General features: G+C 44.5%; 1 protein-coding gene across 8 annotated transcripts in view; it reads right to left on the reverse strand.

The window, feature by feature from the left end:
* The window catches only part of LOC135196157 (synergin gamma-like), a 272,072-nt gene that overhangs the window by 188,655 nt on the left and 61,904 nt on the right, over positions 1 to 21,513 (reverse strand). The window lies entirely within an intron of this gene.

Below are 21,513 nucleotides of genomic sequence, written 5' to 3' on the forward strand. Positions count from 1 at the left end.
ATAGCAGGGAGGTGGGTGGGCTTCCATTATATAATTACTTGGTAAGTATATATAAAAATTTATCTTATCATATAAATGTCATTTTTATATAAGTAACCCAACAAGTAATTACATAGCTGAATCTCACACTGACAGACAGTAAGATACATGGACATATACTATTCCAATACTAATATTCTAGAAAGAGCTTTACATGAAACAGTAAATTAGCTAGCACTGATAGGTGCTTGTTAACCTTACTTGTTGAGGGAGCTGCACCAGGTACCTAATTACTGCCTCTGGTTGTTGCTCCTCTCTGCCTGTAGTGATGAGGCATAATCCTGTCCTGTCTCAACTTTAGTGGGCACTTTGCAAGCATGGGATGATTCCGCTTGTTGTCAAAGCTGATAATTTGAACAAAATAAATGCCCTCGCTCTGGGTGCAGTTCAATTAAAGACCAGTATTAACACTTACACCACCACTAAAAACTACACCAAAACAACACCCCTCCATAAAAGACCATTGACTGGAGAGTACTCTGGTACACAGTACCTCCAGGCTTCCCAAGAGAAACTCAACAACCTTTTTCAAGGCGATGAGATAGTCAAATAGGAGGTTAACTCCTATTCTTCATTACCCAGTGCCATGCTAGCCACATTTAATGGACCTAATTTACAGCATTCATCATAAATTGTCTCAACATCCTGACAATAATACATAACAAACGCAAATCTACATTTCCAGGATGTAGACTGCAGGATTGCCAAGAGAGAGAGAGAGAGAGAGAGAGAAAGCACGTAAGGGATTTCTCACTGAGCACAACAAGTTCTGAGAAGTGCCTCTGATACCTTTCGTTCTTCTACATAACATTTAAGAGCTTTAACTGAACAGAGTTCTGTCTTGGTCTGTTGGGCCTAGAATCCCTGATAAGCTCTTAATTAGAAACTAATGAGGCCAAGGCTTTGAGAGACGTTCATTCTTCGCCAAAAGACCTAATGTAACGGGGCAAACTGAGTTTCCTTGAGAGAATCCTATCTTTTTATCAAGTGCTTGGACTTCACTTATTCTTTTGGTCGTAGCAAAAGATACTAGAAATATTATGTTGTGATTGTTATTTGGTAGGATGGCAATATTGTATTGCAGTTCTGTTCTGTGGATATGGCAACATTGCCAGTAGAAGACAGGATGTAAACATTGTGGGCACAATGACCATCATTATGTGTGCTACCCTTCAATAAGGTACTAGTTCACTTGGATAAATAACAACATTTGAATAATAATAAATGAGAAGTGGTGTGCAGGATATTTGCATACTTCTGTGTATATGTCTTCAGATGAGAATGTACTGTACTTCTTTCGTTCTAACAAAGCTTTTCTTTTGTTACAGATGTATTGTTTGAAGTGTTGTGTTCAATAAAGCCTAAAAGCTAGGCTTAGTTTCATCACAATTTATTGAACACAAAATATAACAAGATGGAAAGATTGCTGAAACCAGAAAGGCTAGACACTGACCCTAGTTCATCATCGGTAGCTCAAGAATTTAAACACTGGTTCAAGACTTTGGAAACTTCTTAGCTGCCCTTCCTGAGGATAGTTTGAACAGGCTAAGTCTTCTCACTAACTTTTTGTCACCTAAAATTTATGAGAATACTTCTGAATGTACTACATACATATGAGGATGCTATTAAGATTCTAAAATCACAATATGTTTAACCTACCAATGAAAAATTCGCACAACATTTTTTGGCTACCCATCGTCAGCAAGTTGGAGAATCCATAGATGAATATCTTCAGGCTTTAAGACTACTTAGCAAAGAATGTAATTTTCAGGTGGTGACAGCTATTCAGTATTGTGATGAGTATCAGGGATGTATTTATCAGTGGCCTACAGTCACCATTAATAAGGTAGCATTTATTGGAGAGTATAACTTTAGATTTAGCAACCATGTCTGACCAGACTAGGGCATTAGAGTCAGCCCAGAAAGATTCTGAAATTCATTGTACCAACCCACCTTGTCAGGTGGTAAGGGTGGTGACACCTGAACAAAGACCAGCTAATCCAGAAGTTTTTGAGAAGCTGGCTCCTGTGACAGCCACTATTACTGCTAAATGTTTCTTTGGTGGTTTTTCAAAGCATCCCCGCCTGAAATTTCCAGCACGAGAGGCACCTTGTCACAAGTGTCATAAGAGAGGACACTTTGCCAAGGTATGTCACGCTAACTTAGCAACTAGTGCTTCTACTGATTATACCACCTTAGCCTGTACTAGTGCAGCTACTCCAAGCACTCTCTCACAAGCAGTAGTAAAAGTTTTTATTAAGGGAGCTGAAACAGATAGCCTTATCGATAGTGGCAGCTCTGAGAGTTTTATCCATCCAGATGTATTTCAGCATCTCTCTCTAGTCATTCATAACAACAGATCAGTATCTATGACATCGACTTCCCTTTCAACCGAGACTGCAGGGTTTTGCCAAGTGGATCTCAGGGTTAGCGGCAGGGATTATCACACTATGTTTAGCTATTCTTCCCCAGTTATGGGCAGATGTGATTCTTGGACAAGATTTCCAGCAATTACATGGAAGTGTTACCCTAAAGTATGGTGGTGAACTACCTCCCCTGGTCACTTGTGGACTTTGCATCTTAGAAGTAGACCCACCGAAACTTCTTTGCTAACCTTACAGCTGACTGTCATCCTATCTCAGCCAAGTCACGCCAGTATATTCTAAAGAGGATCGATGTTTATAAGGAAGGAAACCCTGAGGCTATTGAGAGAAGATATCATAGAACCAAGCAATTCACCATGGCATGTACAAGTAGTAGTTGTAAAGGATGACTACAAGAAACCACGGTTAGCCATTAACTACTCCGAAACTATTAACAAATGCACACTGCTTGATGGGTACCCCTTACCCTACATTGATGATACAGTAAATAAAATTGTTCAGTATTAAATATTCAGTACTATAGACTTAGGGAGTGTTTATCATCAAGTTCCAAAAAGGAGTGCTGATAAACCATATACAGTGGTCCCCCCGTATTCGCGGGGATGCGTACCAGACCCCCCCGTGAATAGTTAGAATCCGCGAATGTTTGGAACCCCTATAAAAATGCTAAAAACAGCCTATTTTGTTAGTTAAAACTCAAGAAAAACCCACTAAAAATGTTCATACATGGTTTTTTTAATAGTTTTATCACAAAAAGTGCATTTTATGATGAAATTCATAAAAAAGCCAGGAATTTGTGGATATTTATCATAGAAAAATACCGCGAATGCGCGAATTTTCCGCGAATAATGCAGGAAACGTTCCCGAGAGAAATCCATCACGAATGTGTGTGTCCGCGATCTGTAGAACGCGAATACGGGGGGTCCAATGTACAGCATTTGAAGCAGAACGGTGGCCTATATCAATTTACCAGAGTCTCTTTTGGCCTTTTTCCAGAGAATCATTGATAATTCTATACAGGAAGAGCAACTCAAAGGAACCTACACTTATTTGGACAATGTGACGATTTGCAATAAGTCACAGGAAGAACGTGATATTAACCTTGAGAAATTTCTTGAAGCTGTTGGGCGGAAAAACATAAATCAAAATGAGGAAAAATTGCATTTTTGCAACAGATAAGCTGAAAATTCTTGGTTATGAAGTGGGAGGAGGAGATATACGTCCAGACCCTGAACGACTTAGGCCTTGCGTGAGCTGCCTGTACCCAAGAAAAGAAGTCACTTCATCAAGCTCTGGGTCTTTTTGCCTACTATTCACCCTAAAAAGTGCTTATCATGCTCTCAAACTAAATATAGAGAAATCTGTAGTTTCAAGTTATTGATGAAGATCAACCATTTGATGTAGAAACTGATGCATCTGAGGGGGTCACTGCGGCAGTTTTCTCTCAAGCTGACGTCTGGTGGCTTTCTTTTCAAGAACATTACAGGGTCCTGAGAAGTGCAGCTATGTGGCAGTTGAAGCGGTTCGTCATTGGAAACATTATTTATCAGGTAGGCGTTTTACAATTCAGACAGACCAGAGATCTGTGAGCTTCATGTTTAATAAGAAGCATTAAAAGTTAGATTAAAAAATGACAATATAATGTGCTGGAGGATGGAATTATCCTGCTATGATTTTGAGATCTTATAGCGACCAGGCCCAGAAAACATTTCTCCTGACATCTTCTCTAGGTCCTTCTGTGGTGCAGTATCCATAGCCAGCAGACATTAGTAGCCCTCCATGAAGCGTTGTGCCACTTGGGAGTCACCAGATTATATCATTTTGTGAAGTCCAAGAACATACCCTACTCATAAGAAGTAGTGCGACAAGCAGTCCGTTCATGTCGAGTTTGTGCCTGGCGTAAGCCAAACTTCACCGGCCTGAGAAGATACACCTCATGAAGGCTATTCAGCCATTTGAACGATTGAATATTGATTTAAAGGACCATTACTTAATTACTCACGATTTCTTTTGCATTCCCTTGTACTGATATGATGGCTTTTGACAGTTATAAGTTGTCTGTCTCTTTGTGTTTTAAATTTTGGCTTGCCAATTAATATTCATTCGAATAGATGCTCATCATTCACGAGTAGAGAACTTCAACAATTCTTGATGGCTAAGGGCATATCTTGCAGCAGGACAACTAGTTACAACCAACAGGGAAAAGGTCAAGCTGAGAAATTCAATGGTTCCATATGGAAAGCTATTAAAATGGTGTTGACGTCAAAGAGGCCCAGATGTTCGATACTGGCAGGCAGTTTTACCTCATGTGGTCCACTCTATATGCTCATTGTGTACTGCTACTAATGCAATGCCCCATGAGAGACTCATGGGTTACAATTGAAGATCCTCCACTGGGACATCTGTAACCCACATGGTTATGTAAGCCAGGGCTTGTCCTCTTGGAACGTCATGTGCGAGCAAACAAAACAGATCCTCTAGTGGAGATGTAGAACTCCTTCAGGCAAACCCTACTTATGCCAACATTCATTACCACAGCAGTGACACGACTACAGTATCTACGCGGCATTTAGCTCCTGTGGAGACCCCTGATAATGAGGAATTTCAGAAGGCTCCAGTAGAAGTTGTGGCAAATATTCTGCAGTCTCCAAAGAAGTCATTAGACAATGCTCCAATAGAGGGCGAGGAACTTGTTTGGCAAGATACTCTACCACTTCCAAATTTAGCTCCAAGGGAGGAATCTCCAATACTTAGCAGATCTGAATGTATCCGTCGACCCCCCCTACGGTTTGAGTAGTTTTGACAAGAGGCTGAATGTTGTGATTGTTATTTGGTAGGTTGGCAATATTGTATTGCAGTTCTGTTCTGTGGATATGGCAACATTGCCAGTAGAAGACAAGCTGTAAGCATTGTGGGCATAATTACCAGTGTCTGTGTGATACCCTTTAATAAGGTACTACAGTAGTTCACTTGGACAAATATTAACATTTGAATAGTAATAATAAATGTAGTGGTGGGATAATTACATTATTTTCTGTATATGTCTGTAGTTGAGAATGACAGTACTTCTTTCGTTCTTACAAAATTTTCTTTTATTACAGATGTATTGTTTGAAGTTTTGTGTTCGATAAAGCCTAAAAGCTAGGCCTAGTTTCATTACATATAGTCCTCCTTGTTGAATCTCTAAGGGAAGAGGAATTCAGTGGTTCAAAAGGACCTGAAAGCCATTTCAGTACAATGTCTAAATTCCAATATACTGAAGATATCTCTTTCATTTTCTGTGTGTCCAAAAACTTGATCAAATATCTTGGTTAGGTGGCAAGTCTAGCCCTCTATGTCTAAAAACTAATGACAGCATTGACCTGCAGCCTTTAATGGTTGGTCTTCTTTGCGGATCTCTAATATAAAAGAATGTCTGCAATTTCCATTACATATACGTAGTGGTTTCAGAAGAAGATATATTTTCTTCTGAAACCACTATGTATATGTAATGGAAATTACAGACATTCTTTTATATAAGAGATCTGCAAAGAAGACCAACCATTAAAGGCTACGCAATTGCTTCTGTAGTTCTTCTTGAAAACCCTTTCACTCTGACAAGCTTCCTGACAATCTGAAGCCTGTCAGAGCGTATGTGGATAATCCTTGATGGAATCGAAGGAAGTGTGGCTGTTTGAGAAGCCTTGTTCTCTTAGGTAACAGCCTGGGGTAATCCACAAGCAGATTGATTAAGCGTGGAAATCCCTCTTTGAGGCAAAAAGGGAGTTACCAACATCTCTGAGATGATGATGTTAAAAATGATGTTATTATGATATAACAAAGTTTCATGTATACTTACCTGGCAGGTATATATATAGCTATATTCTCTGTTCGCACTGGCAGAATTTTCAAAACTCGCGGCAATCGCTAGATCATGGTAGTGCAGGTGATCGCCACCCCGCTCCCGTGGGCGCTGGTGCTCGGAATCATTCCCATTTTCGTCAGATTTTTCTCTGAACCCTGTCTCCTGAGGGGAGGTGAGGGGGAATTTTAATTATATATACCTGCCAGGTAAGTATACTGAAACTTTGTTATATCATAATAACATCATTTTCTGTATGACACTTACCTGGCAGGTATATATATAGCTGATTGACACATTTGGAGGTGGGTCAAAAACAGCAACATTGTAAGAGTTTTAAAATTTAAAATTTAAAATACTCTTAGATTCCTTACCTGCTAAGGTAGCTGACTTCAGCATTCCTGCCTCTTAGCCTGCTAAACCTTAGTAGCTTCCAACTAGGACGTGACCTATTAGTTGATGAAGCTAAATACAAGGGTCTGACAACTGGACGGGACCAATTTGTTGACAGGAAACCCTAGCCCTCTCTTACCACGGGCATTCATGCTAGGATAAGTTAGACCACCTGAACCACACACAAAACTAACCTAACACACTACACTTCACAGACTGAAGAGGAAATCACCCTCTCAGACAACCGTAAAAACAACACCACTTCATTAAAATACCTAGCATGTTAGTAAGTTTATGGGGTGGAAAATCCTTTGCCCAATACTGCTCCTGAGGATACATATGGACCCAACGTTTGACAATTGTCAAACGTTGTTTTGACGTTTCTAAGTAATGACTTGCAAACACTGAATTAGTCCTCCAAAACGTCGTTTCAATGATATCTTTGAGGGCCATATTCTTTTAAAAGCAACGAAGTAGCTACTGCTCTCACTTCGTGCGCCTTAACCTTAAGGATGCCGTAATTTTCTTCTTGGCTTCATCAATGAGATTCTTTAATTAGTTCCCTAAGGAAAAATGCAATAGCATTTTTGGTCATTGCTCTGCTAGGATCCTTCACAGAGCACCACAGTGATTCTGAAGTTAATCTAATCTTACTGGTTTTCTCCAAATAATAGCGCAATGCCCTTACTGGACACAAAGAACTCTCTCTTCCTTGTCCTACTAGATCTGAAAGACCCATAATTTCAAACGACCTTGGCCATGGATGAGCTGGATTCTCGTTCTTGGCCAAGAACCCCTCCTGAAATGAGCAAACCGCTTTGTCATGTTTCCAACCAATATGTTTGCTAATTGCTTGCAGCTCACTCACCCTTTTTAGCTGTGGCCAAGGCCACCAAAAAGATGGTCTTTTTGAGATATCTCTCAACGAAGCTTGATCCATCGGTTCGAATTTACTAGTTCCTAAAAATTTCAGGACCACATCGAGATTCCAGGAAGGCGCTCTGTATTGGGGTTCCTTCCTTGTTGCAAAGGACCTTATGAGGTCTCTCAGATCTAGATTATTTGTAATATCTCGACCTCTATGTCTAAATACTGAAGCCAACATACTCCGATACCCTTTAATCGTCTGAGTTTGACAATTTTATTTCCTTCTTTAAGTATAAAGGAAGTCGGCAATTTGGGTCACAGAGGTACTGGATGAAGAAATCTTCCGACTCTTGCACCACTTGCGAAAGATTTCCCACTTCGCCTGGTACACCTTAACAGTAGAGGCTCTTCTAGCTCCGGCCACCGCTCTGGCCGCCTCTCTAGAAAACCCCCTCGCTCTGACAAGTCTTTCGATAGTCTGAAGCAGTCAAGACCCAGAGCGAGGGTGTTCTTGTGGTACCTGTTGAAGTGAGGCTGTTTGAGTAGATCTACTCTTGCTGGAAGTGTCCTTGGTACATCTATTGTCCATTCCAGTACCTCTGTGAACCAATCTCGGGCCGGCCAGTATGGAGCTATGAGAGTCAATTCTTGTCCCTTGACTCTCCCTGAATTTCTTCAAAACCTTTCCTAATATCTTGAATGGGGGAAAGGCGTAGACGTCTAGAAACCCCGTCCAATCTAGAAGAAAGGCGTCTACGTGCGACTGCTTGACGGTCTGGGGACTGGAGAGCAATAAGTCGTCAATCTCTTTGTCATTGCTGTCGCAAACAAGTCCACCACTGGGCGACCCCATAATTTCCACAGACTCTGGCATACTTCTAAATGAAGAGTCCATTCTGTTGATAGAAGTTGACCTTCCCTGCTCAACAGGTCCGCTCACATTCTTCTCCCCTTGAATGAATCTGGTGAGAAGGGTTACATTTTCCTTCTCTGCCCAAAGAAGGATCTCCTCCGCCAACTTGCAAAGAGAGATTGAATGTGTCCCTCCTTGTTTGCGGATGTACGCCAGAGCTGTGGTATTGTCCGCGTTGACTTGTACCACCTTGTTGCGAATCACCGTGTTGAACTCTTTCAAAGCCAAGAAAAATCGCCATCAGTTCCTTCCTGTTTATATGCCAAGCCGCTCCTCCTTGTGCTCCAACGACCTGAAACTTCTTGATGTCCGAGAGTCGCTCCCCAGCCTGCGTCCGACGCGTCTGAGAACAATACATGGTCTGGGTTCTTTTGCTGGAGAGACGCTCCCTTCGCTAACTTCCCCGGAGTTAGCCACCACCGCAATTCCTCTTTGATCTTGCGAGGAATTCGAAACAGGAAGGAATCTGGTTGTGATTTTCTTGGCCAGACTTGGTTCAAAAATATTTGTAGGGGTCTCATGTGAAGCCTTTCTAGAGAAATGAACCGTTCAGGGACGAGTGTGTCCCCAGTAAGCTCATCCACTCTCGTGCTGAACATTGTTCTTTCTCTAGAAAGGATTGTACTTTCCGGATGCACTGCTCTTGTCTGTTGGGAGACGGAAAAGCCCGAAAAGTCACTGAGGAGATCAGAATCCCCAAATAAACTAGCTCCTGACTGGGGGGGTCATATTTTTGACTTTTCTAAGTTCACCATCAACCCTAACTCTTTCGTTAATGTTAACGTCATTTCTAAGTCCTCCAGACATTGCTTCCTTGATTGGGCTCTTATGAGCCAATCGTCCAGGTATAGAGACACTCTTATTCCTAGAATATGTAGCCACTTCGCCACGCTCACCATCACTCTTGTAAAACTTGTGGGGCTGTGCACAGTCCAAAGCAGAGGGCTTTGAACTGAAAGACCCTGTTCTGGATCACAAATCTCAGGTACTTCCTGGATCCTGCATGAATTGGGATATGAAAATATGCGTCTTGAAGGTCCAGGGTGACCATCCAGTCCCCTGGACGTACCCGCTGCCAGTACTGAATCGGTTCGTCTCCATCGTAAATTTTGTTTTCTCCACAAATAAATTGAGGTGACTTACGTCCAGTACTGGTCTCCATCCCCCCGAGGATTTCGCTACTAAAAACAGCCGGTTTGTAAAATCCCGGAGATAAGTGATCCAGACAGGTTTCTATTGCTCCTTTCTTGAGCATAGAAAGAACTTGTTCTTGTAGTGCTTCTTGTTTCCCTGGATCGCTGTAGTGAGCTCCAAGTTCTCTTGGCGATGTCGCAAGAGGTGGTCTCTTCAGAAAAGGGATCTTGTAACCTTCTTTGGCTACCTTGACGACCCAAGGATCTGCTCCCTTTTCTTGCCAAATCTCCCAAAACTTCTGGAGTCTGGCACCTACTGATGTCTGAAGGACTTGTTGTTCATTGCTTAGTACTGGGTTTCGAACCCCTCTTGGACGGAGCTCTTCTTGCTCTGAAGGCAGGACGAGAAAAGGACTTGCCTCGAAAGGGCTGACTAGTTTGCCTTGATTCCTTAGGGGTCTTCTTAACCACCTTGTTGGGTAAAAATTTCCTTACCGAGGAAGTTAACAGATCCTGCGTCGCCTTCTGAGTTAGGGAAAGCGAAATATCCTTGATAATATCCGCAGGAAACAATTGATCCGAAAGTGGGGAGTAAACCAATTCGGATTTCTGGGCGTTAGAAACGCCCTTAGCAGCAAAAGAGCATAGGAGTGACCTTTTCTTTCAAAACTCCGCGGTGAAAAGAGATGCTAATTCATTCGCTCCATCCCTTAAGGCTTTGTCCATGCAGGACATAATACTGCTTGGGAGTTGAGAAGCCGTTGATTCATTATCTTCCACTGTTCGTCCCAGAGCCCCAAGGACCAATCCAGAAAATTAAAAACCTCGAAGGTCCGGAAAATCCCTTTCAAGAGATGATCTAATTCTGATGGAGACCACCACACTTTGGCCGAATTCAAGGCATGTCTGCGGGAACTGTCAACAATGTTGGAAAAATCCCCCTGGGAGGAGGCAGGGAACTCCCAGGCCGAGATTTTCCCCCCCCCCCCCCGTCGCATACCAAATTCCGGACTTCGATGCAATTTGGCCAGAGAAAGAGAACACAGTCTTGCCCGCTTCCCTCTTTTCTTCAACCACGTATCAATTCTTTGAAGAGCCTTCTTAGCCGTAATCGAAAACTTCATCTTCAAAAACGAGGACTTCTTCGGGGTTTTATTCTTGGAGAATTGAGAAAGGGGTGATGTCGGAGCTGCAGGCTGAAAATCCCCTTCAAAAAGTGAAAGAAGGCAATTCGTCAATTTCTTATAGTCTGAAGAAGGTGCTTCACCTTCTTTTTCTTCCTCAGATTCTAAGTCTTCTATTTCCTCTTCTGCCGAAGACACATCCTGTAAACCCAGGTCTTGCTGCAGAAAATCTTCTCCAACCTCGCGGGAAGAAACCGGCTCCTGCCGCCTGCGTCTTGCGTCCTTCTGAGCTCTGAGTTTGCGTCCTGCGTCCTGTTCCGGAAGCTTGCCGTCCTGTCCTTGCCTCCTGCTCCGAAACTTGCGTCCTGCTTCCTGTTCGTCGTAACTTGCGTCCTGCGTCTAAGTTGCGTACTACCCAAGACTCCGAAGCATGACGAGAAGGAGGCAAACCATCATGCGTCCTCTTAGACGACTTGGGACTGGGAGAGATGCGTCCTTACGCCTCGTAGGAGGATGTTCCGATGTTCCCCACGATTTAACTAAATCGGCTAACCTTCCTTGCATCTCTTCAAGGAAGTTCCTAGTCTCTGCTTCCTGGCGGGAAGTCTGAGCAAGCGGAGAACGACGACGAGACGGATCATCAAAACGAGAAACTCGATCTTGAGTTCTACGATAAGGAGAAGATATCGGAGAGACTGCTCCGAATTCAGAAGGAGGGCTTCTATCCAGAGAACCGTCGTACCCCTGAGGTCTTGCGTCTTGTCTTGACTTAAAGGATCTCCTCCTTTTAATCGGAATCATCTCTTCCTCATCACTAGAAGAAAAATCTCGGGACTACTCCACCGTTCTTGAGGGTAACGCTCATCTTGAGAAGACGTAGGGTCTATGCGTCCTCTTCAGAGGCCGCGAAATAACTTCCGCATAACGTCCATACCTGCCTGACGCAGCACTATCTGTAGAGGAAAAACACTTCCCAGTGTCGCCTTTTCTATGGTGCACTGCTGCAGCCTGGACGCAAACAGGACTGCCTGAAGGGACGACTGATCGTAAGGGAACCCCTCTCGCCTCCCTTCGACTGTCGACATGCCTTCTCCCTTGGGTCTGGGAGCTTGGCAGAGGCCTAGGTCTAGGAGCACGAGTGAGACGATCAGCCGCCCCCTCCCACTACACTGACCCCAACCCTTTCATCGTACCCAGTTTGTCTGTAAGACGCTGAATCTGATCGCCCATTGACGCAAGGGCGGCAAACACTTTCACAATATTAGTATCCTCAGAAACAGCAGCGGGCGCAGGAGAGACCTGAGGAGAAGGATTAACAACTTCTACTGGGAAGAAGGGGGAGAATAACAGAAGTATTCAAGGCCTTACTAGAAGAACCTGACCTCTCACTCCGAGACACCGATCTTCTTACTCTATCCTTTTCAAGTCTCTCAACATATTTGGTGAAAGTCTTCCACTCCTTCTTATTTAAACTTTCACACTCATTACATCTATTATCCCAAGTACACAAAACCTCTCTACACTTCTTACATACTGTGTGTAGGGCTACCGAAGCTTTCGGCAGTCTCACCTTGCACCCTTCTTTCATACACACTCGAAAAAACACTTATACCATGAATCAGACATTATAATAACTTCCAAATCGCGATTGCCAATCCAACTTTCCAATACGATACCCAATAACCATCCAAGTACAGCGAAAGTCAGCTAACGAGTTTCGAATTCTAGCAGGAACCAACAACGATGTTGCCGTTCAGTGGCAGAAAAAAAAAAAAAATCTGACGAAAATGGGAATGATTTCCGAGCACCAGCGCCACGGGTGCGTGGGGTGGCGATCACCTGAACTACCAGTGATCTAGCGGTTGCCGCGAGTTTTGAAAATTCTGCCAGTGCGAACAGAGAATATAGCTATATATATACCTGCCAGGTAAGTGTCATACATGAAAATGAATTTTTTCAATACTTCCCTCACCATGCTGAATGGGGGAAAGCGCACACGTCTAGATTCAACCAGTAACCTGGAGCACGGCATCCGTTGCCCAAGCCTGAGGGTTCGGAACTGGTGAACAATAAAGAGGGAGACAATGATTCCCACGATGTTGCAAACAGATCTACCGACTATTTTCCACATCGTTTCCACAGGACGGTGCATAACCTGTATGTTTAATGACCACTCCGTCGGTAGTACCATACTTGCAGCGGCTTAGTTGTACCGCTATACAAAACAAAGGATCGATTCCTCACTTTCTAGGGTAAGGTCTAACTGTAAGTCTTTTTACTAGTCCTCCCAGCGATAAGATTCCTGCAAGGTCGGAATTGGAAGCATCCTCTGTTCCCACAAAAGGGCTGTTGAGCCAAAGGAGATACTGTCCTTGTGCTGGACCTGTGTTCCTCAGACATTTAAAAAATAAAAGATTGCCATGCCAGGGGGTCTTTGTGTTGACTTCCTCGTAACTCTTCAGTGAATCGCTCTTGAATCAAATGTGGGAAAAGGCTCTAATCTTGTCTAGTGGAGTGAAAAGCAGTGACGATCTACTGAAAGGGAGTTACTCCATTTGTGGTAAATTAATTCACCAATAATATGTTATTGTCATGATACAATAAAGTATATTGCATACACCTTGGTCAGATATATACTTATAGACTATAGACCCCGTCCGTCGTCCCCGATAGAAATTCGAATTTCGCGGCACACTCTACAGGTAGGTCATGGTGATCTACCGCCCCGCCGCCGTGGTGGCGGGAATAGGAATCATTCCCGTTTTCTAAGACAGATTTTCTCTTCCACCTGTCTCCTGAGGGGAGGTCGGGTGGGCCATACACCGTATATATCTGCCAGGTAAGTATGCATAAAACTTTATTGTATCATGACAATAACATTTTTTGTTATGCATTCAACTTTACCTCCGTCACGATATAAACTTAGCTTGAAACCGATTGGAGTTGGCCCACCTTTTTTTCTGGCGAGGAGGGATAATGTAGACAGCCCTAATCCTTACTGGAAAAAAAAATAATAGACAGGAAACCAACACTATGTTGTATGGTAATAAAATTAAAAACCTTGATTCCCTAACCTGGGTTGTTCGCGAAAGACTTTCATCGGCTACTGCCTAGGAGCCCCCACCGTTAATCACGCCTTACAAGAGCCTCTCAGCGAGGCGGTAGTGGACCTCATGCTAACGAGTTCTTGAGGTGGTTTTACTTTAGGGCAGGTCTTACCCACTTACGCTTCCATAACCTTAGGATCTTTGTCAATGGGGTCCTATCCTACTTAACGATGACAAAATAAACACCTTGCCTATTGGCATTGATCGATACGAGCACGACACTAATCCCGATCAACCTGATCCTCATTGGGGTTTAGTACTAAGATTGAAAATAGGAGTCATCATCCCCGAACATTCCTTTCAAGCAAACCCCGCACAACTCCAACCAACAATATTAAAACTAATTATTAAAAATAAATTAAAAATTACAAACAAATTTAAGGATTCAGCGCTTACTTGCTCCATTTCCCAAGCCATTAGTATCCGCCTCCCCGATCACATAAGGTCCAAGAGCGAAACAACTTTACTTTTCTGTTATGGTATTCTCAACCATCCTTTAAATAGTGGGATGCAAAATACATGAAATTGCACCTCCAATACAGTTGCTGCTTGCTAAAATGTTTCTTCCTCCTGGACTATTCTTCATCGTAAAACAAGAAAGGGAAGTTTGCCACCAGCCCTCGGACTTCATCCGTGAGGCTTTCACATCTCAGCCAGCTTTAAACGAGTTCCTCTTTGGCAATTCCTTCATGATGCTTCCTCTGGTTTTAATTACATTTCTGACAAAGACGAATTATCCAGTCTGCGTTCTTTGTTGACCATAGATCTTCTTGGGGTTTCCTTACCGAACACCAAAGACTTGTCGACATCCCTTGAAGCTGTTAGGTCTTGTTCTTTTATAAAATTAAATCAAAATTTGTCTTTAAGGTCCTGACTGGGCAACAGGGACCGTCCAACTCTCTCTCTTCCTAACCAAAAGAAGAAGAGCGTCCCTTGACTTTGTCGAAACTTCTTAGGAGTCCAAGGTTTCTAGCGGGTTCTCATTTCTTTGCCTAGGTAAAAAGATCCATGGAAACGAAAATGACAGCCGAGTCTTTTCTAAATCCCCAACCCGACGAGTTCCAAAGCATGCAATTCACTGATCCTCTTTAGCAGTTGGCCGAGAAGAGCCAACAGGAATATGCATTTTTGTGCTAGTTAAGATCTTTTTTTTTTTTTTCCTCTACTTGAATGAGATTTTGATCTATGGAGGTTCGAACCTGTCCGACATCAAGAACTTTAGGACAACGTCCATGGTTCCAACTCGGGGGAATCGACGGAGTCTCTAATTTCTTAATTTCTTGAAGTCTCGAAAGACCTATGATGAGATCTGGAAGATCCTTATTATTCTCGAGATTCAGCCCTCTGTTTATCTAAAAAACAGCTGAGAGCACTGCCTCCTATTATCCCTTGATAGTTGATCGGCCCAATTTCGGATTCTTCTCTTAAGAAGAGGAGAAAAAATGATATTTGTTATAGTAAAATAAAGTCAATTTTCATACATACTTTACCTGGCAAGATATATACTTATCTAAGACTCCGTCGGTCCCCGACTGAAATTCAAATTTCGCGCCCACTCTCGCGACCGGTAGGTCAGGCGTGATCTACCATGCCTGCCGACCGTGGAGGCGGGCTAAGGTGACTTTCAAGGAATCCATTCCCGTTTTCTATCATATTTTCTCTCTTCCACCTGTCTCCTTGGCGGGGGGGAGGCTGGGTGGGCCATTAATCGTGATATATCTGCCAAGGTAACGTATGTATGAAACTTTATTGTTTATTAAATAACAATATCATTTTTCATACAATGGAACTTACCTTTGTCAGGAATATACTTACTTGCTGATTGGCCCCTTTGGTTGGTGGAGGGAGTCAGGAGACAGCTAATATGGCCTAGACAGGTAAACAACATATGTTGTAAGGTATAAAAAGAAAAAACCTTTGCGAATTTTTTTTTTTATCCTTTAAAAAATCCTTTTTTTTTTGGTTTCCTTTTTTTTTTTTTTTCTTTTCTTTTCTTTTTTCCTACCATGACTAGGGGTTTAGACTTCGTGGCTGTCGACGCCCGGTAGTCCTTGCCACTCAACCTCAAGACTTTAGGCGAGATATTAGATCTATGGTCTATTGAGTTCTTGTGGGTCCTGTCGATGGGTATCATGAAAACCCGGCTTAAACCCTCGGCAGAGCCTAAAAGGACTTTGTCAATGGGTACTGGACTGTAAACCAACTTCTGATGACGAAAACACATGCCTTGGTTGAAGGAGAAGGAAAAAAAACATAACCTAAATCCCGACCACCTTGATTACCTAAACCACCATGTTAGTATATAGAATTGTTATCTGAGTTATCCCCCGTAACCTCATTACAAAACAACCCCATAACTCGGGCAAACGAGAAACGCTTCATACAATAAAAAACATTCTCAAAAAACAATTTTAATACTCCTCTAAAAAGATATCACAAGAGTTCCTTACTTGAACAACAGTTGACTGGCCGCCCAGTGCAGCACCGAGCCCATACTTTGTCATCAGAAATCTAGAACATGTCTTCGTAGAATGGTATGTACAAAGTTAAGGATTGGGTGGTTTGCCTCCCATGTACCCAGTTCTTTGTATCCGCCGATCACGAAAAGGTCCCAGGAGAAAAACATTTCTCGTAGGTCACCGCAGAACGTCTTTAAGATAGTGACGATGCAAATACCGAATTTGCAACCTCCCAATATGTCGTATCAATGATTTTATTTCTTTAACAACCATATTCTTCCTGAAACGAGAGAGGTGTCCGTCGCCAACTGCTCTAACTTCATGGGCTTTTTACTCTTAAAAGCGGAAAAGAGTGGTCGGTCAGGACCAGAACTTGTGAGCAATCTGGTAACTGACAGCTTTTCTAATGAAGGAAAGCCGTAATGCCGTTTCTTAGACATGATTCTTGTGGGGGTGGTCCTTAATCGAACACAAACCAAAGACTTTGCTCTAGAGCCCTCCCAAAATTATTTCTTTCTTTGTAAGTTAGAACTTCCAAGGCTCTTACCTCAGGCCCAAAGAGACCTTTTCTGTTTCTCTCCCGTACTAGACTCCGATAAGCCTTTGATCTCGAATCTCTTAGGGGCCAGGGATTCGATGGGTTTTCATTTTTTCCGCTAGAAAAAGAGTTCTAAACGAGTCAGAAGGCCCGAGTCTTTGTTAAAGCCGAACTTTCATCTTCCAAGGGTCCGCCAATGAAGTTCCCCAACTTTTTCTTTTGGCTGTCGCCAAAGTATAGGTGAGAAACGTCTGGCATTTCCTTGTTATAATCCCACTGAACGAAGCTACATGGGGAGGCTCCAAATCTAGTCATAGGAACGAAAGGTAACTTGAGGAACTACATCCAGGTTCCAGCTGGGAAAGGAGTTAGTTCCTTAGATTTTTGCTCGTTTCAAAACGATGTCTAATCAAGTCGTGCTGAATCTTTATTCCTCAGCAACTCTCTATGGCCCTCTGTTTTCTGAAGGACTGCGAAATCATGCCTTCCATGTATCCTTGATCGTCGATACAGACAAAGTGAGAGGACCCCTCTCTCAAGAACAAAAGGAAATCTAGCGATTTCGGTATAGAGGTACTGGAGTGAGGAAAACTCGTCTTATAACTTATACACCACCTTCTGAATACCATCCCACTTGTCGGACTGACAGGACTCGATCTAGTGGAAGCCTCTGCGGCGGCCTCTAGGCGATAGCCCGCTTGCAGCTTCCGGGAGAAAAAAACCCCTCGCTCTGACCAAGTCTTTCGATAAGTCAAAAGAAACGGCAGTCCAGGGTGCTTCGACGAGCAGGGGAGGTTTTGTTTGATGAAACCCTCTCGAAGGTGGTGGCTGTCTGCTAAGCTCTATCCTTTTTTTGGCGAAGGGATCCTTGGGAAGTCCTACTGTCTCACTCCAGAACCCTCTGCAAACCAATCTTGTGCTGGCCCTAAAAACGGGGTGGCCCTACTCAGGGTCAATCCTTGTTTCCCGTTGGACGCTAACGAACCTTTTCTCAACACTTGTCCCCAGGATTTTGAAAGGGGTGGGGACGTTATCGTACACGTCCAACATGAGACCAGGTCTTAGCAGGAAGGCCGTCGACCACGAGAGCTCTTGGGTCTTCCACCACTGAACAAAAGACTTCCAGCCTTTTGGAAAGGAATGTGTCGCGAACAGATCTACGTGAGGAGTGCCCCAAAGATCCCAAAGACTCTGACACACCTCCTGAATGAAGAGTCCATTCTGTGTGAAGGACCTGGCTTCTCCTGCTCAGTCTGTCCGCCCTGACGTTTCTCGTACCCTGAACAAATCTTGTCAGGAGGGAGATGTTTCTCTGTGTGAGGCCCAAATTATGCAGATCTCTTGCTATCTCGTATAGAGACGGGCGATGCGTTCCTCCTTGCTTCCGAATGTAGGACAGGGCTGTAGTGTTGTCCACATTCACTTGGACCACACTGTTCGTCACAAAGGGTTCGAAGAACTTTAGCGCCAAGTGAACTGCTAGAAGTCTTTGCAATTTATGTGCCAGGACACCTGTGCTGCCTTCCAGGTGCCTGACACTTCTCTCGGTCCTAGTGTTGCTCCCCAACCCTTCTCCGATGCGTCTGAATACAACACTCGGCTTGGGTTCGGAACTTCCAGAGAAATTCCCTTGTTCTCTTTTAGAGGGACAACCACCATTGCAGGTGTGGTTTCATCTCCATTGGAAGGAGAAAACTGTCGGAGAGAAGTCCCGTCTTCCAGTTCCAAGATCTCCTTAGGAAAAACTGAAGAGGACGAAGATGCAGTCTTCCTAGAGGAAAGAACTGTTCGAGCGAGGAAAGGGTGCCTAGAAGGCTTAACCATTCCCTCGCCGAAGTCCGTTCTTTCCCTAAGAAGAGAGAGACTTTTTCCAAGCCTCTCACGATTCTTCTTGCGAAGGAAATACTCGAAAACCCCGAGAATCCCATCTGAATCCCCAGATAGACCAAGTTCTGTCTGGGAATCAGCTGTGCTTCTCGAGGTTCACGAGTAGTCCCAATGCCTTTATCAGGTCTAGGGTCAAAGAAAGGTCCTCCAAACACTGTCTCTCTGTTCTGGCCCTGATGAGCCAATCGTCCAGATATAGAGAGATGTTGACGCCTTTGAGGTGAAGAAACCTCGCCACATTCTTCATCAGGTTTGTGAAGACCTGAGGAGCTGTGGACAGGCCGAAACACAAGATCCTGAACTGAAAGAAGATCCTTCCCCCCGTCATGAAACGGAGGTACTTCTTCGACGAAGGGTGAATCGGGACATGAAAATAGGCGCCCTGGAGATCCAGCGACACCATCCAATCTCCTTGACGCAAAGCCGCCAGGACTGAGGCTGAAGTCTCCATAGAGAACTTCTCCTTTAGAACGAACTTGTTCAGAGCGCTGACATCTAGTACTGGTCTCCAGCCCCCGAGGCTTTCGCAACCAGGAAAAGCCGCCATTGTAAAACCCCGGAGAGTTTTGCTCTAGAACTCAATTCTATAGCTCTTTTGTCCCACATTTGTTTGATTCACCATCAGACGAAGAGTATCCCTCAGTACAGGGTCCCTGTATCTGCTGACAGTTCCCGCGGAATGGTCGTTAGGGGAGGACTGTCTTGGAAGGGGATAAGATATCCCTTCCTGATTATGGACATCGAAGAGGCGTCCGAGTTTATGAGTGACCAAGCGTCTGCAAATTCGAGAAGCCTGGCACCCACTGGTGTTTGGAGGTTGTCTGTCTCACTTCCCTTTCTTAAAGGGACGGGAAGAAGCCTTACCTCTCCTCTCAGGACCTCTTCTCTTAGAGGGAGCTCTGGAGAGAGGGCCTCCTCGAAAGGGCTGAACCGTAGAATTCGGTCTTTTCTTGTCAACCGAAACAAGGGGTCTCTTCTTCCTTGCAGTTTGCAGGAGAAGATCCTGTGTCGCCTTCTCAGTCAGTGATCGAGAAATGTCCTTCACTAACTGAGAAGGAAACAAGAAGTCAGACATGGGAGCGAAACCAGGGCTGCTCTCTGTGATGAGAAAACCGCCTTGGTTAGGAAGGAACTAAAAATACTCCTCTTCTTAAGGAGTACCGCTCCGAAAAGAGAGGAGATTTCTCCCGATCCGTCTTGTACTGCCTTGTCAATACAAGAAAGAATACTCAGAATGACTTCGGGGTCTAGACCTTCCGAATCATGAGCCTTCTTAGACATCACCCCAAGGGACCAGTCTAGGAAATTAAAACTTCCAAAATATGGAAGAGGCCCTTGAGGAGATGATCCGTCTCCGAAATCGCCCAAGACACACGAGCTCCATTCAAAGCGTGTCTCCGTGATGAATCAACCAAGGTTGAAAAGTCCGCTTCGGCTGCCGCTGGGAGAGAAAGGCCCATGTTCTCCCCAGTTCGGTACCAGAACCTCTCTTGCCAGAAAGTATGGCTGGAGGTCATACAGAAGGTGGTTCTGCCCAAATCCTTCTTTGACAACATCCATTTGTCTAAAGACTGAAGCGCTCTCTTCATAGAGATCGTAGGTCTCATCTTCAAGACCGACGAAGACTTTGGTACAACCGCACTCGAAAACAGTGATCGAGGCGAAGGAGGAGCCGCAGGAGTTAAAGAATCTCCGTATTCCTGCAAAAGAAGGTCAGTCAGAACTTTATAGTTAGAGACTCCTTCTCTACCGTCACCCTCTTCTTCCGAATCTCCTTCTACACCTTGTGGAGAATCGGCCTGAAAAACGAGAGGATCTTCATCCCATTCTCTCTCTACTGGTGACAAGCTCCTACTAGGAGAGGGACTCATAGAGTGAACAGACTCTCTCTCAAGTCTAAAAGAAGTCTCGCGTCTGCTTGACTTCTCACGCCTGGAAAGCTCCTCGCGCTTGGCTGGCGCCTCGCGCTTGTCTGGCGCCTCGCGCTTGTCTTGTGCCTCGCGCTTGGCTGGCGCTTCTCGCTTGGCTGGAGCTTGTTGCCTGGCTGGCATCTCGCGCCTGGCTGACGCCTCGCGCTTGTCTGGCGCCTCACGCAAAGCTGACTCCTCGCGCCTGGCTGGCGTCTCGCGCTTGGCTGAATCCTCGCGCCTGGCTGGCGCCTCGCGCTTGGCTGAATCCTCGCGCCTGGCTGGCGCCTCACGCCTGAGCGTATCCTTATCTAGAGCAACTCGCTCGGATAGCTCCTGACGCTTGCACGACTCTTCGCGCCTGGAAGACGTCCCATGTCTGGAGGACGCTTCACGTCTGGCCGGTGAAAGAAGACGAGACTTCTTAATAGGAAGTCTAGCGTCCTTCTTGCGAGGGGGATCCCTCGAAAGAACTCCAACCAAAGAGGCTATCTGCTCTTGTACTGCAAGCAATATCCTCTTGGAAGCCACACCAGCGTCCTCTTCAATAGAAGAAGCAGGAGAACTCGAAGGAGTGCGATCCTCAAATACTGTTCGAGGAGGCGTCGAAACCAGCTTAGCCTTCTTGATAGAAGAAGGAGCTTCCTCCGAGAAGCGTTCCGGGCTCGAGTCGAACGCGCGCTCTTTCCAATGCCTTTTCAGTGGCCTAGAAAGATCCGAGTCCTTCCACCCTCGTTTAGGTGAAGGAGAACCGGACGTACGAGAGAAAACAATCTCGTAGGACGCTTCTATTAGAGCGGTCCTGAGCAGACTGTAACGAAACAGAACCTGCTGAAGGGACGCCTGACCGTTGGGGATTCCCCACAACCTCCGTACGACTTTCGACTTTCCTACTCCTCTGGTATGTGAGTTTGGAAAAAG

Source organism: Macrobrachium nipponense, chromosome 17 (genome assembly GCF_015104395.2).
Source record: "Macrobrachium nipponense isolate FS-2020 chromosome 17, ASM1510439v2, whole genome shotgun sequence".
NCBI classification, from domain to species: domain Eukaryota; kingdom Metazoa; phylum Arthropoda; class Malacostraca; order Decapoda; family Palaemonidae; genus Macrobrachium; species Macrobrachium nipponense.